Source organism: Rhopalosiphum maidis, chromosome 1, assembly GCF_003676215.2.
Source record: "Rhopalosiphum maidis isolate BTI-1 chromosome 1, ASM367621v3, whole genome shotgun sequence".
NCBI lineage: Eukaryota > Metazoa > Arthropoda > Insecta > Hemiptera > Aphididae > Rhopalosiphum > Rhopalosiphum maidis.
The window spans coordinates 13,337,235-13,356,380 of record NC_040877.1 but is presented as its reverse complement, the minus strand read 5'-3'; the positions used below and the strand labels follow the sequence as shown (position 1 = coordinate 13,356,380).

The 19,146-nt window shown below is 28.5% G+C and overlaps 1 protein-coding gene across 1 annotated transcript in view; it reads left to right on the top strand.

Moving 5' to 3' along the window:
* Positions 1-19,146, top strand: part of LOC113560870 (neuroligin-4, X-linked-like) — a 295,089-nt gene that overhangs the window by 31,982 nt on the left and 243,961 nt on the right. The gene's annotated exons all lie outside the window — the stretch shown is intronic.

Below are 19,146 nucleotides of genomic sequence, written 5' to 3'. Positions count from 1 at the left end.
TAGCGTCGGTTGTAAGGTATGACTGATTGTCATATACGTCGGTCGTAGGGGAGGTTTTCGCGTGCGTGTGGGTGTCACACCGTGGTGCCACGGGGGTGGCTGGCATCCGTGACCCATAATAATATGATAACGAACCGTTTTCTCCCGCACAATACAATTGACTGCGTGCGAGGGCTAATTGATGCAAATTAGCGGTTTCCATTTAATCATCTTATTATAATATACAACGTTAAGAGCAGAAAAGTTGATAACACCACTGCAGTAGATTTCGCAGCGCTCTAATTCCACGAGATTTCGTAAATAAATTTGTTATATATATATATACCGGCGTTAAGTAACCGAATAATGGGTTTGCAAAATATAATACGAATAGAACGCCAACCGGGTCACTGTATAACGTTATAATGATATTATGGTTATTACTCCTCTGGAAAACGTGCGATAATCAAAAAAAAAAAAACAAAAACAAAAACAAAAAAAAAAAGCAACTATACGATACAACGTGGAAACACGAACCAACAATGTACAGTATACCTGCAGTTTCGTTATAATTCGGATATAATTCGTTTGAACGCAAGTCGTGTACGCGTGTAAACTTTTGATATTGCATTTTATGAGATACGGTAAATTTAAACACACTTATTACAATAACGAAAAATGTTTATTATTTAACGTTTAGTGCTTATTTTTTTCAAACAAACCTAACGCCATATTAATTAATCTATTTTAATTGCCGCTTCTATACAGTTAATCGAGAAATGTATTATGACAAATCAGATAAACATTTTAAATAATCGATAACATTTGGAGGTATTGAGAACAATAGCCGATAACAATGCTTCGTCGTCGCAAATAATACTAGGAAAGTAATAATATATTAACGGACACGCGTTATTTGTAAAATATTATTTTCTATTTCATTCGCGTGCCCTAAGCAAATAACTTTGGTCTATATAAATATTTTATCGAAAAATGTATAAAACGATTTTCAGGTTTACACTAGACGTGAACTACGTACATAATAATATTTTATCTAAATATTTGAATATAATATTTAAATTACTACGAATCCGACTGCGATGGTCGTAAACACGTAAATATAAACAGATGATTGAAAGACGGCGAGATGCTAACCCAAATGCAATGTTCGACCGAAGGCAATATTGTTGCACGTTCCTTACATAGGTAGACATTGTTTTTGATGGAAAAATACGTTCAGCGTTCAAAACAAATTGTATTACTCGTAAATAGTTGTTTTTCTGATCAAATATTGAATATTGATCACGCGAATGAAATATAATACATAGTATTATTATTAATACAACTATACAACAACAAAACATATTATTTGCCGAAAACAATAGGTATAATATTATTTCGCGTAATTTTATCCGTTGGATTTTTGAAATCAATTCTATAGTATATACATCAAAAGTCATATCGAAGAACGTGTGCGTAATCGAAGCACACGCATTATCAAAAATGTAGTACAGATTATGCTAACATCTTTAGACGTCTATTTTAGAGAAAGTTTTGTATATTAACACCACAGCTGATAGTGTTCGATGACAGTGTTAGAAGTTCCGAGTTTTCAGATTTGACACGAAATGATAGTGTTTGGTGGACAGCGCAATATGGGTCGAAAGTGTCTTAATAGTTGTATCGTGCATGGATAATTTACTCAAATTTACGGTTTAATGAATTAGTCATTTTTTTTTTTGACCAGAAAAATCGTCTTAGAAATTACAAGTTTTCGTCGACGAATCAGACATTCAAAAACATGAAATATTTGAGAATTGTATCTGACGGAAATTATAAAATTAAAATTTTTCTATTATTTGGGTAATCGAAATGTATTTGAATCGAAATACAAACACCGAAAACAGTTACTTTTTTCCAATCGTACGTAATTATGTCAACGCACATTTTCAAATGACGGCAAGTGAACAAACAAAGGTGGCTAATAAAAACAGCCACTTTCAATTTCTGACGTAATTATATATTGTGTAACGATAACAACAAATAGCATGCCACTTTATTTTCTATATAAATTCACGATGTTTGCGTTGGCAGTGTAAAATGTACAGTCGTTTGTTATTGACCACATAATATGTATTATAGTAATAAAAATTACAAGCGTCTCCGGTAGACGTTCTATATATTATAAATTACATGCGTTTACGATATTTAAGTAAATATTCGAATATTAACTATATATAAACTAATAAACTAATAGAAAATAACTGATACCATTCAATGATGATCATATTAATTTGGGTGATTTTTTTTTTTTGTGCGCAATCTGCAATAGAAAAAACAGAATTATTCAACATCATTGCTTGTTACAGTAGCATAATTTGCTAAAGTTACTGAGTCCATACACCCATACACACATGAGCGTACCAATTCAAACATTTCATTCATTGTTTTTTCTGGAATCTTAAATGGTGTATTAAGAGCACAAAAGTTCTAACATAAAATTTACTATTAAATATTATTTTATGACTGGAATTTTTTTAATTTGAAATGTTATATTTTTAATTATAATTCATACACTTTTGAAATAAGTTATTAATTAAATTCGATAAAAAAAATTAACATTTTTTTATTAAAATATATTATTTGTATACTAACATATAACTATCAGTGTTAGTTATTTTAATTATTGTTTCAATTGTTTGTACACATTTTATAAAAAAATAATATTAATATAAAATTTGTACAAACAATTAAAACAATATATTATAGACTGTACGCACTAGTATCTTATAATATAGACATTCACGAAATTAGTGTTGTTTTATTGGAAAAATGAAATAGACAATGGAAATTAAAAAAAAAAAAAAAAAAAAAAAAAATACTCGTTAAGTAAAATATACCTATTTAAAAAGAAATATGTCGAAATAAACATTTATAACTAAAATTTCGATTACCTTTTTTGTCTTTATGTTACAATATGTTTTGAAAACATTCTAACAATGGAGCGAGAAAAAATAATTATATTGTTTTAGCGTTTTAAATTATGTAACATGTGTCACATCGTATATATTATATAAAGAATACATTAAAATATACATTATACAATTTACCAACATAATTGATCACTTTTTAAATCTATCTGTCTAAACGATTATTTACTATGAAAATGAATTGTGGCAGGCCGATCGTCATTCACTATCAATAAAAGTAAATTTAAATTACAGTTATTAACAACCATCTTTTGAAATTGTTGGGATTTTTTAGTATCACTAAAGGAATGTCCTGTGTAAAAAAACTTCTGTTTTTATAATAAGAGGGGTTTTTATAATCTTTAAATTTAAAAATTCCGAAATTCAGACATTGAATAAATTAATTACTAAAGAAAAAATGGGGCTGAGCATGATGCTTGAAAAATTATACTGTACATTATAATAAGTATTTTTTATTTAATTTTAGAAATAGTTTAGCATAGTCGTTAAGTTATAAATATACATAAGATATATTCATAAACGTTAAATATTATTAAAATATTATGTACCATCAGTAAAATATCTCTATTAAGAATGATTTTTTTATCACTGCTTAAACTAATATTAATATTATTAAATAAAAAATTAAAAATATTTATAAAAAAAAATTGTATTATATTTACATATAAAATATATATTTATCATATTTATCGAAAGTTTTAGTCAAAATCTGAAACTTAATATTAGTAATTAATTTATCGTTTTCGATAGATTGTTTTTCTCTAAGATTCACGGTAAAATTGGTAGGATAATCAGTTTGTCGAATACCTAATATACTATTGAGTTTAGATTACTTTAAGATTGGCTCATGAAATATTGTTTTGAATTAACAAACGTGTTTACCATATTTATGAAAATGTATAATATTCAGGAATTTCTTTCTTGTTTGACGCAAAACAAAACGTTAAACTTTATAACGATTTTGTTTAAAACAAAAAGTAAAAAACTCTACAAAAAGTTTGTTTGAAATTTATACTTTATTACCATCGTATTATTCCACTTGCATTTGAAGTTGTTTAAAATTTAAAATGTATGATTATCCCATCTCGTAGGAATTTTCATTTTTAATAAGAGTTTTGAATACAAAAATTAGTATTGATATTTTTCAATTTTATGAGTGATTAGTAAACATTACCATTCTACGCTTTATTTTATAACATTTATTCATTAACATATTTTATTATCACATGGTGGACAAAAAAATATTAATTTTGAACTATGGCTCTCAATTATGTAAACATAAATATTTAAGAAACGGTCGTTTATTGCTATACTATATTTCTATCGTTGTTTATAACAAGTCATTAAAAAAATTAAACGTTCACTGTACTATATTACGTATTACTCTGTACTTTTATGTTGGTAATTAATCTAATGTTATTATTATTATAATTATTTTCATATTATTTTTTTGCCTATAGTAAACTATTTAGTGTGTTAAAAGACGACAAGACGTGTAACCCACACTAAACTTATAACTTATAACCTGTATATATTAAGTTACCGGTTTGCAAAATACAATTTTCAAATGTTTTCTCAAGATTCAAAAATAAATAAATAAATAAATAAATAAATAAATAGTTTTCAAAACTAGTAACTAAAATAGCATTATTTAATTAGTTTGTACTTTCTCAAGTTTCAGAAGTTTCTATATGACAAACTGTTACACTGAATACCATAAGCACCCACAATTATTTGTACCTGATATATTGAAAAAATAGAATTAATTGATATAGGCCATTGCATTTATAAGCGCGTCAAACAAATATCAAGTCGATACATGTGTATCGAGTTAATACGTATTTTGAGGAATTATAGTGTAGCTTGATTTTTGGCCTGCGCAACGATTGAACGACTAAAAAGAAAAATAATGTGCAGTTAGTATAGGTTGAAAATTCTATACCGGGTATCGCATAATTAGGGTTTAACGCAAAGCTTATTACTTAAGTACATCACACTTATATTGGATTAAGAATATTATCATAATTTCCTTTCCCGCCGTTCAACGTTGATATTAAAAGCGAACAGAGTTTCACCGATACGTGTGTGATTAATCAAAACCTCATCGTCATGCAACAAACGCCTGGAAATAACGTTTTTATACTATTATTGTTTCCACGCGCCAACTGTCTTATTTCAATAATCCTAAAATCTACGGTTTCTAAAAACGAAATGTAGTATGCCACGCGTTTATCATCACACAGCATCGCCGCATTTTAAATCCGAATTTCGGATCGCTATTTAAGATGATTTAGGAAACTATATAATATGTATCGTACACTATGTTATTCCCGCACTATACCGATAATGATTTATTAATCGTGATTAATTCTACGAATTCGAATGATTTATCGCACGTTAATAATATAAACCGAGTCATCGCGCCTACTGATCAGTCCATACGGTGTGATTTACATTTAGAGATTTTTCAAACGCGTATACTAACATATATTATAGATCAGTCATACCGCCATTGATATAAAATGAGTATAATAGACCAAGACGCCTAACATCGTCTTAGCGCGTTAAGCTATCCGTATTCGGACGAAACTGTGCTATAGTTTTATTTTATATTATTATGTCGACGACACGAAGAAAACCGATGCGCTTCATTCTCGTCCGTATACAGCTTTAGAACTATTCCAGTCAAATAACTACTTGCCACTGACTTTTATACAAATGTGATTCGTGAGCCCGTTATAGTGCATGTATAAATAGTAAAAGTTTCGTTCAGTAGCACAGTGTTAACATTCCACTAGCACGTACACGAATAAGTCGAAGGTTTGTACGTAAACGGTGGCCTCCGGGATCAAAGGACATATACAACGAAATTGTAGGATTACGACACCCAAGAGACCATTCGGAGTTCCTGAGAGCAAATGTTCAAAAAAGGTGCATTGCCAAGTCGTTTAATATTTATCACAACAAAAAACTGATTACTCAAGTTGGCACCAAAAAAGTTAGTGTGAATCCCTGTGATGCGTTCATTATAAAGTGTTTTAGTCATTTTTTGTTTTTTTATTTATTTGTCGGACGCAAAACCTTATTGGCGTGTGACAAAAAAAAATGTCAGTTAAGAAATAATATTTCGTTTCGGTTATATTTAAGTCGTATTAAGTAATGTATGAAGGATTTAATAATATAGATTTTACAAGATACATCATAATTATAGTATATTAAAATATATTTATTCACATCAATTATGTTACAGCGAAACAGTAATAATAATTCAGTGATATCAATATTTAAAAATACAGATAAATTTATTTTTACATTTTATTTATTTATATTTTTTGTTTTTCTTTGTAGAAATTTTTTATCTTTTCATAAACACATTGAAAGATATGTCATCAAAAGACTATCTAATACAAGTAACATTGTTTTTGCACTAGTGGTAATTGATAATAACATAATTATTTTTTTTGATTTTAAATAATGTTATTTTCCGTTTCTGTGAAACTCTTCATTTGTGTTGCTGTTTGTACTTTATTTTTGATCTGAAGTAGGTAGTACTGTTAACTACAGTGTACATGTCGTCACTTTCTCTTTAAGTTAATTTTTTCATGATTTCCCAACAAGAGTAATAGCTTTAATAATTTAATTATAAATTAAAATGGTCCTTTTTATTATTCAACATCTAAAAGTTATGAACAAAGGAGCTTGAGAAACGTGAAATAGTTGATTTTAAAATGTCGGAAAATTCAAAAACAGTTTTTGAAACTTAAACCAAAACTCGTAAGTAAAATCAAAAAAACTTCTAAAACTGGAAAAGACTGTTTTTAAAAATAAATGTATGTACTTAGTGCAATAAAAGACTAATATTAAGTATAATTTTATGGGATGTAATGAATGTGAAAAGAATATATTTTTTTTTATTCTTAATAACGATCTCCGTAATATTAAAATACAATAATTTATTTATTTAATTCGCATAATTTGTACACAGTTTTGATTGATATGAGTCATGAGAAGTTATTGGTATTCAAAGTAGAATATGGTAATAAATAAGGCACATAATGTTGTGAAATCATCTGTACTCACCTTGGCAGTTAGTTATTTTCTCTTAAATTGAATATACTAAATAAATGTCGTTTTTATGTCTCATCGTAATCTCATTTTTAGTATTTAGTATTGTATAATATTGATATCGTGATAGTCTTAGTTGAGAAGTTTTATAAGAAATTAAAAACGTAAACTTAACTTAAAATTATTTTAATACAATTTTAATTTGAGACAAAATAAATATAAAGCATTAAAGAAAATACTTTTATTGAATTTTTACGAAAAACTACTGATAAATCATACGGCTGAAATGTTGGAAACGAACGTATATAACTAATAGAACTAAATTGATGAATGTCGTAGAGAAATGTCTATTAATTCTTTTTCAAAAACTACGAGTAGATCAATGTTTTTTAATGAGTAAAAAACTTTAAAAAGTTTTTATTACTTCTCTCATCACACCGCTTCATTGCGTATTTTTTTTTTTTTGCTTTACCCGACGTACATGATAATTTTAAACCATCACGTTTGCTGTCAAAACGACACTTTAACCCAACGATTCATTTGTCACAAGTTTTTTGTTGCTTCAGACTAAACACCATAGGGTTATACAATGTACATAGAATATCTTTTGTCGTAAACCATGCATACATACAGCGATAATGTGTGTGTACTGGTCTCGTTAAAACAGCTCAACGTTTAATAGAAAGACGTTAATGAAGTTTTTCTTAAATCCGGCCTTGCCCGTCACTATTATTTATATAAATTTACCGCATAGTTTATTCGCAGAAAAACACGTATGATCACAATATTATTATTATTTTATTTTATGCATCATTTACAAAAACCTATATATATATATATAAACGTAATTATAATAATTAATTTACTACGATTTGATTGACAGCCAATGACAGTATGGTTAATTTAATAAATATTTTTTAAAGCTCAGCTATAATCATATACTATATGCAAAGTAGAAAATTCAAAAATATATTTATTTCAATCAGATGAATTTCGTATCTAATAAATCGACGCCGTTCTATCTTGAATACACGACGTTGCAATTATTCACATTTCGATAAGACGTTTTCTCCGCACCATTATAATATTTTAATAGTTTTTCTTGGAATAATTTCTCTAAAACATTAAATCCATCCTGTATTATCGTCGTCTTCGAAAATGTAAGATATTTCAAATTCATCACAATTTTTAGAGCAATACATTTTAAGGGGATCGCAAACGGTAATTTTTCATGGACATCAATAAAATAGCATGTATTTACAAGTCGTGTGATTGTGTTCGTATCAAACAATTATCATTGCAGTGTACGTGATACACATATCGTAATGTGCAACATGCACATGTCCATATCCGTGTATCTACCACTTGTTCATTTAAATTGTGTATTTTTAGATTTGTAGTACATTCTATGTACAATTCTTGGTAGATATGTATAATAATATGATTTCATAAATTGTATCATATTATTATTTCGATTAAGATGATAGAAAAAACATGGATATTATGTGTTTATACATTCTTTTGTCAATATTTTTTCATTTTAAATAAATATCTTTCTGTTTCATGAAAAACAATATTTTTACTTAAATAATTATTTACGAAATTTTTCTTTAACGGAAAATTGGTTAAAAATATAATATTCCAATAATATTATTCATTGAAATTAAGGTAAATATTTGTTTAGTAAAAATAATAATAAAATAATATTCATAATTTTTATATTGATTTTTAATATAATACTTCCAACCAATAGTATACAAAATATTATTATGAAAATATTTTTAACAAAATTAATTTTGATTATTTCGTTGAATAATAATAATAAATTAACCACGGTGGGTGAAAATTTTCATCAATTGTTCATCTAATTAAATTTTGCTCTAAATCGTTTTTTTTCTTTTGTTATTCTAATTACTTATTGTTGTATCAGTATACTTTTTTTTTTATATTACCAACATAACTTTGTCCCAAAGTTCATATTCTAACTAATTTTGTATATCTATTTCAAACTCATCCAGTCACCCATTAATACTATAAGCTGTATAATTTCATTAAGTTAATTGTGGTGGGGACACGGCGTTCTCCACGGGGTACGTAGTTATGTATTACAATAGACTTTCGGTATAATTTGCGTTAACAAAATAAATAAATAAAACAATAACTATTTTAAAAATAATAAATAATTCATATCATCAAAAAAACTATTGAATTGGGTTAAAATATTTATATAAACAAATTCAATTTTCGTTCTATTCAATTTCATTTATATGGGTTCTATACAATCTTACTCAGATTATGAATAACAATAATAATAATATAATTTTGATATCGGTCGGGACCAGTAGGGTATATCGGTAAGGTTAGATAACACGTATGTTATTCCAGTTGCCTTCTCATACTCAGCAACAACCAAAGCCTCAGCTATTATTGAGGACCTACGTGTCCACAGCCAAAATATTCCTATAGGGAGTACCACTGTAATTCCACTACCTGTTGAGCCGACATATATGTCGAGTCCGTGTTGAAAAAGTGATTTTTACCATCGTCCCGACACCTCATTGGCCGAGACGTTTATTCTCGTGCCGACATAAATCACGGGCACGTGCGCACGCGTGCATTAAGATATTTCGGACGAACATCATAATAATTTTTTATGTCGACTGTAGTGGGAAAACAACGTAAAATAAAAATAATGATAGTAATAATGTAATAATGATATATACTTATATTATAAACCACAAGTTAATTTTTCTATATTTTATAATGTGTTATAAATGATGATTAATGCATATTTATTTTTTTTTTTAATAATAAATGAACATTTATTTCATGTGAATTATTTATGGCTATACCAAAATGTATTTAAAGACGTTTTTTTATTAAACGTCATTCTTCTTTAAAATATTCAGCGTGATTCATTATGAAGTCATAACATATTTTAGTATAATAATGTATATATATATGTTTCAACTAATTAAGTTATTGGTGTTTCTGAAATATATTACATTTTAAAGATCCACACAAAATATTTTAAGTATAATACATGAAACATTTATATTATTTTAATTACATGTGATATAATATATGTGTATATGTCATATTTTTTGGATCAGGTTCGCCTCTTTGAGGAGTTGAAGAATCGATGTCGTCTCTGATGGGTTGGGTGCTAGTATTTCACATAGGTTGTAGGAAAGTATTATTCTTTCCCCCACAGAAGTTATTCTTGCATATTAATATACCATATGTAGAAATATAGACTTACTGCAAATGTATTTATTGTATTATATGTGTTAAAGCATTGTCGTATGAACGATTAAATTATCTAATGTAATTCGTCAAAAGCAGGTTTCTGTCTTTGCAGTGATAAAAAAGGTAGTTTTTTATTTTGTATAATATCATGTTGCTAATATAGCTACAATGTTTATACGTGATTGGGTGATTGATTTGGTATTCATAACTTTTGTCAAATTGTACAAACGTTTTATTTTATTTCAGCATAAATTATATACAAATGTAATTATAATATATTATTACAGATTTAAATAAATTTAAATTTTATCATATTTCGTTGGATTGTTGTTCAGTGAACAATTTTTTAATGTCGATAAATTTTTAAATAGAAAATTGTCTTAGCTTCAACCATACTCATAGAATTTTGAATCTCCATATAGTTAATCTGATATTTTCGTCAAAAAAAAAGTGATTCTACTGCATACGAAATATTAAAATAATATTAACAATACAATTTTTGGCAATGAAGTAGGTTAGTGCGCGTACTTGTGAGTTTTTATAAGAGTCGTTGTGATGAAGGATCTGAGACTTAAATGGCCGAGGATCATCTATTAGGGTGCTATTTCATTAAGTACGACTAGTCGTAGCGACGGGTCTCGCACAGCGCGGGACGGGTAACACACCGACAATCGTGACCCGGAATACATTATGCCAGACTTCAGTGACCAAATATAATTTCGTCGGCTGTCAGTGGTTGGAAAAAATACTCTAGAGACTTGATTCATTTTTATTTAGACGGTTTTTTTTTTTTTTAAATTATTACTATCAACAATTATTATAAATTAATATTATTATTTGTTATATAATTGTTATAGTATATTAGGTAAATAATATTTTAAACGTCAAAAGTTATACCATCGCAGTAGACAAAAGATGTAAAAGTCTGATATTATGTCCACACTATTGTATGACGTTTATACAAATATAGTGTACATGTAGACGATTCAATTTTTATGTGCTGTGATCACGATTAAAAATATTCTTAACTGTCTATGACTGTGAGAAAAAGTGTAATATTTTTTTTGTTTTGTATTTATTACGCAGATTGATCACTAAAAAAAAAAATCAACATTTCATCTTAAATTAAAAATGAAGCTTTTGATTGAATTCGGTACAATCAAAATGAATACATCGCAATTTCATCGTGAATTTCAATTATAATATGCATAATATTATAAAACTGAGAAGAGAAATATAAATAGTGAATAAGAAAGAATTTTCAATATCTCAACCAAATACTACGTTTCAGGTCACGTTGTACTTGAATACATTATTAGATTCTGATCCAATTAGCTTAGTAACAAAACACTAAAGTCTCATTGAATTATTACGGACCGTTAAAAGAAACTTCGTCTTTTGAATAAATTAAAGAATTAATCTGTAATACCTTGACATTTAATGATTTATAAACTGAATATTTGTTACAGTACACAAAAATGTAAATAAAATATTGTAAATACTCACATTATAATTTAATACAAATTATTAATTAATTTTATAGCAAAATATTATATATAATTCAAAACTCAGTATCTCAATATTTCTAATATAATAGATTTTTATAGTAGATATAAACATAATGATAAATATCTGAAAAAAATCTACTTGAAAAAAAGAACGTATTCCATAATTTCAACATATGAAACAAATTGTAGTAAAAAATTAAAATAATGTATCAGAAAGTTAACGTAATTTATCCATATGAACAAATTTAAATAATGAATATACATTTTCAAGTTAAACTTTTACTTTTTTTCAAAAGAAACTCGTGAGCAATTTGAATTTTAACATACCAACAAAATAATATTTTTCACTTCGTGGCATAATATAATAATGGGATTGCAGCTTAAAAATAAAGGTTTAATTTTAATTCATAAAATAATTTATTCAGACTAACATTTATTTAAAAGTACAATTACAGTTTTATTTTAAATCAGATACTGCTGTGTGCCTATAATGTTATCTTGATATTTATTTTTCAGAGCAAAATGTTAACTGATAATATTTTATTTGAATAATTATTTATATAATAATAATATAATACAACTTTAGTTGTAAAATTATAATATACTAATATTGTTACTATAAAATAATATAATTGTTTCACCGTTTAATAGTCCTTATATTGTTCACGTATACCAGATTAATAACTTATATATTTTCAAGTTGATAACAAGTGCTTACAGACTATCAGAATATTATCTTGTGGTTTTAATTATTAGACCGAGTAATAATAGCATTATTAATATATAACGTTACAACATGTCAATAGAAAAATCAAAGAGTACAATAATATGTGCTTGTGTAAAAGGTTGATAAAATAAGGTATATATGTAAAAATTACTATTCTGTAGAAAACCATGTTATTTTCTATAAATCTCAAAATAACTAAAATGTTAGAAGCGAAAAAAAAATATGGTGAAAACAATCTTTATATTTAACATTTCGTTAAACGTATATATTGTAATCGATAATACTTATTTAAAAAAATAAAAATAAAGAAATACAATTGTTTTAAAAATTAAATTTTTTTTTTTAAACAACAAATCTGTTTACATTTAATATAACATAATGATATTGTTTTCAACCGAAAATACATTACTTTATTATAAAATTACGGTGTTTAAATAGAAAAACATTTCAATAATAAACTTGGTGCAATGTACAAAATGAACTACGTGCATTTTGGCAATTTTGTTAATTGGATACTCTACATCTCTCTTGTAAGAAAATCACGTAAAGGATAATATGTTTGTGGTTACAAGCAAAAACGCGAAAAAAAGAGATTCTGAAAAAAATAAGTCTAAAGAAAAATGTTGTTGAATGTTTGGTGTGTCCGTACTCTTCTCTATGCCATAAACTTTTTCTGTCAAGATTTTTTTTCTACAAATCGTATACTCTAGATTATTTAGTATTTTATTGATTTTTTCAATTTTATTAAAAATAATTTTTCTTAATTTAAGGAAAAAAAATAATAATTTAATTGCATAAGGATATCTTGCAAATTTTCATAGATAAATGTAGCATTTGTATTTACATATATTTATTTATTTTACCATGTTTGATATTTGTGTATTATAAATGTTATGTATTTTATTCACTTAAATATGCAATAAATATAAATTTCTGATATTTTCGTTTTATAAATGTGAGTAGGTTGGCGTTAAATATTATATAAGATCGATTCAATAAAAATATCATCTTTACTTGACAGTATAATCATAATAATCGAGAAGACATATTGTATTTCACAATTTCATTAGAAAGACAAAATGCTTACAAACAAATATGTATATTAGTGTGGGTAATCTGAAACGAAATTAAATTTTTCTTTTCAGAATTACCCAAAATGTACTTATCTTTACACATCTGCAGTATTAATTGAGACACTATTAAAAGTAACCTTTCAAACACAAAACGGTATGCCGTTAGACAAAAATATAATATGATAAATTGATTATTTTTACCGCCGTGCCTACTAAAAACCATAAAATGCTGTTTACAGTTCATAGAACGTCTCGATGGCCGCGCAAAAAGTACCTAATAAAAACGGTTTTCGGCCTACGTATTCAAAAGATACTTGGGCCATTGCGGACAGCTGTGTGCTGACCCGTAAACGGTTAAATTCGCGAAAACTCGTCGTGTACAAAAGCTAAATCGGACAAAACTGAAACCTTTTCTCGTTTTTCCATTTTTTTTTTCCAACCGTCGCTGCATGTAAGAGAGAAAGAAATGTTTATACAAAAAGAAACAAACAAACCACAATATATAATATATACACTGCACTACGCGCACGCACATTCGCGTGTGACCATTCCGTCGTGACAAATGAACAAGCTGACTCCGCCGTTTGGAAAAGACAGAGAAAGAGGTGTGAGCGAGAAAGAGTGATTGCGAGGGGAAAAATAACAAGAAGTTTTCGGAGAAAGCCAAAATACGCGCACTTGTGCTGTGGTACCCGCCGCCGCATATAAATATAGCGTCTCGGGCCGCAATATGTTGTACCGAAATAAACGATGCGGCACTGATAAAAGACGTGTACGCGGCGAACAACACACAAAGATCTTATGTACATACCGTAAACGCGGTTATGGTCGGTATGTCGTTTTTATCATATACGCGTAAATCCTCTGCACAAATTATTACACGCGCGAGAATATTGTATACCAGTTTGGGTGCGGGCGGCAGCTGATGGTATCTCGCGCCGGTGCCCGGCCATATCATCGCGCATCGGGCCGGCAAGTAAACGGTGTAATATAATGTGTTATCCGTAGTCCGCACGGTACACAGTTACGCAGCACTGCGGTATTATAGTTCGGCATTTGACTGATTTGCTACCGAAGTTCCGGTCGCACGTTGGAATGGGTAGAGATGTCAACCGCACAATCATCTCCTGCCCGAATTTCGAGTGAACCTCCATAGTCGGCAACCGGTAAGTTACCATAGCGTTGTGGCTTTCGTTGTAGAAAAATACTTAGTACACACGCGAATCAAAATGTTTTGAACTCGGATGTGTATTTTGTCTATAGTACCGTTCACGTATGAGAAACGAAAATCGAGAATTTCGGAACCAGTGTAATTTGAAAAATAAATAAATATGATCATATCTATACTTATGTCACTTGAACCTTGGCAGTACGTTTTTTATAGATATTTTTTTAATTTTCAAACTATTTGATGTTTCGCTCTAAAACGTTTTATCATTTTTGTTTCAGAATTAACTATGCATTTTTTTCCGAAATATTTGAAAAATCGTTCAAGTCGCTTATATATTATTATTTAATCTCACAACGTAACAGATAAAAACAAATAACCGTAGTCCGAATGGAACAATTTTACCGTATATTATTTGATTTGCGATTTAATTTATTTCGGTGAGTACCGTTTTGGTGTTATTGTTATTATTGATGAATCCGTTAGAATGTCGTCTCTTTGTTTGTTCGATTTTACTTCATAAGTTATAGATAACAATCACTCGTCTATAATCTGAAATAAGGGAGTCTAACATTTCAAGGTGTAAAAAAGAAAATATTTTGACGCGTTTTGTGACCACGCGTTTCACAGACAGTTGGGACAGTTCATTTTAAATACCCGTGTCTCGATCAAAACCATGATATTATGTAACGAACGAACGACACTTGAGGTTTGCTCGATTTATTCACTTGTCCGTAACGTATTGTGATAGACCCTGTAATTATTAACAATAAAATACATAGCGTGCCGAAAGTATACACTGTTTTGGTTTCATGTGAATCACGCGAAACCTCCAATTTAAAATTAGTAATATATTCGTGATGCACCTTGTAAGATGATAACGCGTAGGCGTACAGACGTGATTGCGTGTCATGTATTTTAATCCGATTTTTACAGTCCTGACCTGAAATTCACCCGTCTGATGCCACCGCGTATTATATTAATCCGTTTATTTCGATTCGATCCCAGCGAGTTTACAACCGTCACCTTCGCTATGTTGTGTTGCTTCCGCGTACAGACGAGTGAATATTTTTCACGCATATGACGCCGTCGTTTCGTAAACGGTCTGGTGACTCGGTCATTGAATTTACTAAACATATACGATATGGAGAACCGCATTTTCCCATAATCCTTTGAATTAATTATTATACAAGAAATCTCTATAAAGTCATACGGTAATATTTTTCACATTAGTATATAATTATTTTACCTAACTTAAACTCATCGTCGTCCGTAATAGCACACATGAATGTGAACATTATAATATTCTATTCTATACAATACAATTTTCATTAATATTCTGTGCCTTTATCGACCTATCGATATCGAACATAACAATTTACTGGATCGTTTCGTTTTTGATTGACAGTGATAGTTTCAGCCTCCACGACGCCCACCATAACCTATAGGTAATATAACTGAAGTGTCATCGATTGATGAATAAATATAAGCCATGACCGTGTTCTGATAATTAAATTTAAATAATATTGCAGTGGCACAGCGGAGAGTAAGTTAAAAGAAAAATCAACAAATATTCGACTAAAGAGAAAGCAACAAACATTTTAAATTCGTGTAAATACTAAAACAATAATGGAAAGTGAATAACTTTTGAGAAAAAATAAACATCTTTACATAAACGAACTCCTACAAATATTATAAAGTGAATCGTATCTTAAGTGCTCTATTGTGTAAGCGCGTTTCTTTTAGCGAAAACACATTCATTTTCAATATTAATGCCTTACATAATATCGATTTAGCAAAATTACGAATGACAATTTCGTTTTATATTTTTTTCGTTTGTCTACACACCACTCACGTAAGCGCCGGCGTTATTTTATATATTGTTTTTTACATAATTGTTGTTACAGTATATTGTTATTATTTTTTGCGGTTTATTTCATTCTAAAATATGAGTATATGCATTACAGACAACTTAAAAGCATGTACCAAATGAGTAATTGAGTTAACGATATCAATGAATTTATTTTTATTGTAAATACGTTTAGTTTGAGAACTCTAAACATGTAACGTCATTAATATTATGTAACGCGGAGGTGTGCGCATGCATTGTGCATCGTATCATAATGACATTTTCAACTAAACGAAGTACCGCGTACCTGTAGTCATTAAATTATCATGTACATTGTACATTTATTACGAAATTCAATCACAATATTATGTACGATAGCACAATGTTTCGTTGAATATTAAAAACATGACGAATAATTTGTTTTCCACCCAAAATGTTTATAACTGTTCTATTTTTGAAACGGTCGTTTTATTTTTAAACAAAATCGCGGGCTCTTAACAATCAAACCGTATTAATATAATTATAAGACTTTAATTTTAATAACAATATTATAACGCAGATATATTTATTTATTTTAAATGTTAATCTTTTATTGTTCTTTGAAAAATTAAGGAAATTTGTTGTGTATTACATCATCGTGGACATAAATTTAACAATTGTATTTCATAGAGCTACTGCTAAGATTAATGTCAATCCTAAAAACACAATAAATCTATGAAGTAGAAGCACATAATATTGGGAATGTCATCAGAAGTCGACTAAGATTATTGAATGAATTCAAAAATGTGAAATGTTCATAAATATTAGTTAAAAAAAAAAAAAATACCACAGTGTACAAATACTATGACAATATTATATAAATGCAGGGTTATTTTTACGTCTCGAATTCAATGAGCCAATACGCCTGAGTAATTCATGTGTCTTGGACGTACCGTGGCGATTCAATATGCCATTGCGGGATAACATAACCCATAAATATTGGTAGTTATAATGTGTCACCCAAGGGGCTATACCGGATTACTATAATATTCATACTCGACTCTGAAGAGACTTCCCCGAGGGTGGTCCTCCGTTTCACGTTTACCTGGAAAATACCAAAAGTAAAATTGGCAATCCTACATCCCCGCGGTCGCTACGCTGTCATAGAATATGCACATAGTTTAAAATACTTTCATAATTTCAAATTCCCGTGCGTGAATGAAAGAAGATACGGCAATTCTAACTTACCTAAAGCATTACAAAAAATTGTGAACAAAACTTTTATATAATTAGTTAGGTATTTAGAAGGACTGCGTTTTTGTTATCATAGATTTGTAAAATATTCATGAAAGTATCTACGGAATTGATTTTATTGTAATTTATTATTAAAACCGTGATCAAATCAATATTAATTTATATGCGCTTTTACGGTAACTCTAAATTTTCATTGAACACACGTTTTAATTGTATACCTATTTATAATGTTTAATAATATTTTGTGATATTATGTTTTTTTTTTTTTTTATTGTTTCATATTATTTGACCACAGATATTACAGTTTGAAGAAAAATCAATCAAAAACGATTTAGATTAAAATTAAAAACATTTTTCATTAGTTTGTTTGATTGAATTTAGAGTTTATTTTTATTTTTGAGCTTTGGAATGAATTTAAAATCATTTAGAAAATATTTATTTTCAACAGACGACAAACACTATACGGCCTAGCGTGTAGAAACTTTGTTACAAGCTGGTTCAATTGATTTCTGTTCGATCGTGAGAAATAACACACGGCCCGAATTTCTGATAGGACGAAACTATTTAAATGGTTCGCTGTTTCTACTCCTTTGCGTTTCCAAAAAGTTTTGATCATAAAAACGTGAGGAGTTTCGATTGAACTTTTCACTACGACTTTTCTGATATTTCTGAGACTTCCCAGATTTTGATTGGTAATAATATTCTTTCGTCCTTCCAAAACATTTGTCCCGCAGCAATTATTCTTCAAAGTCTCTCAAATCCCCACGTCCAATCTCCTTGCACGTTCTCAACACAAATCATGAACGCAACATTTTTATATAGTTTTGTATATTTATTATATTCACGTGGTATAAATATTTGTATGTGTAAAATATATTTATCGTCCACGCCATAAATTGTGTGAAATAGCCGTGCAAATACGTGTTTGCCCAGCATCAACGTCAATCGGTTGCTTTTTCTCCTTCGTCTAGACACTGTGAGAAACGTATAGTATACTTTGTTGTCACACTAGTGCCCGTAAAAATATATTATCTCGTGTGACCAAATAGTTGTATTATTATTTTTGTGTTACCGATATAATATTATAACTTTGGTTTCTATGATATTTTTTATTTTTATCCTTATTCGTTAAAAAGTCTCTTGAATAGTTAAATACCTACTAATTATTTAATAAACTATTTAATACATAAATACTTAAATAAGTCACCATAAAACTGATACAAATGTTATTTACATTTTGGTGGTTATATTACATTGACTGTTTATTTTTAAAATATTTCTTTGAAAATGTATTGTATAATATGT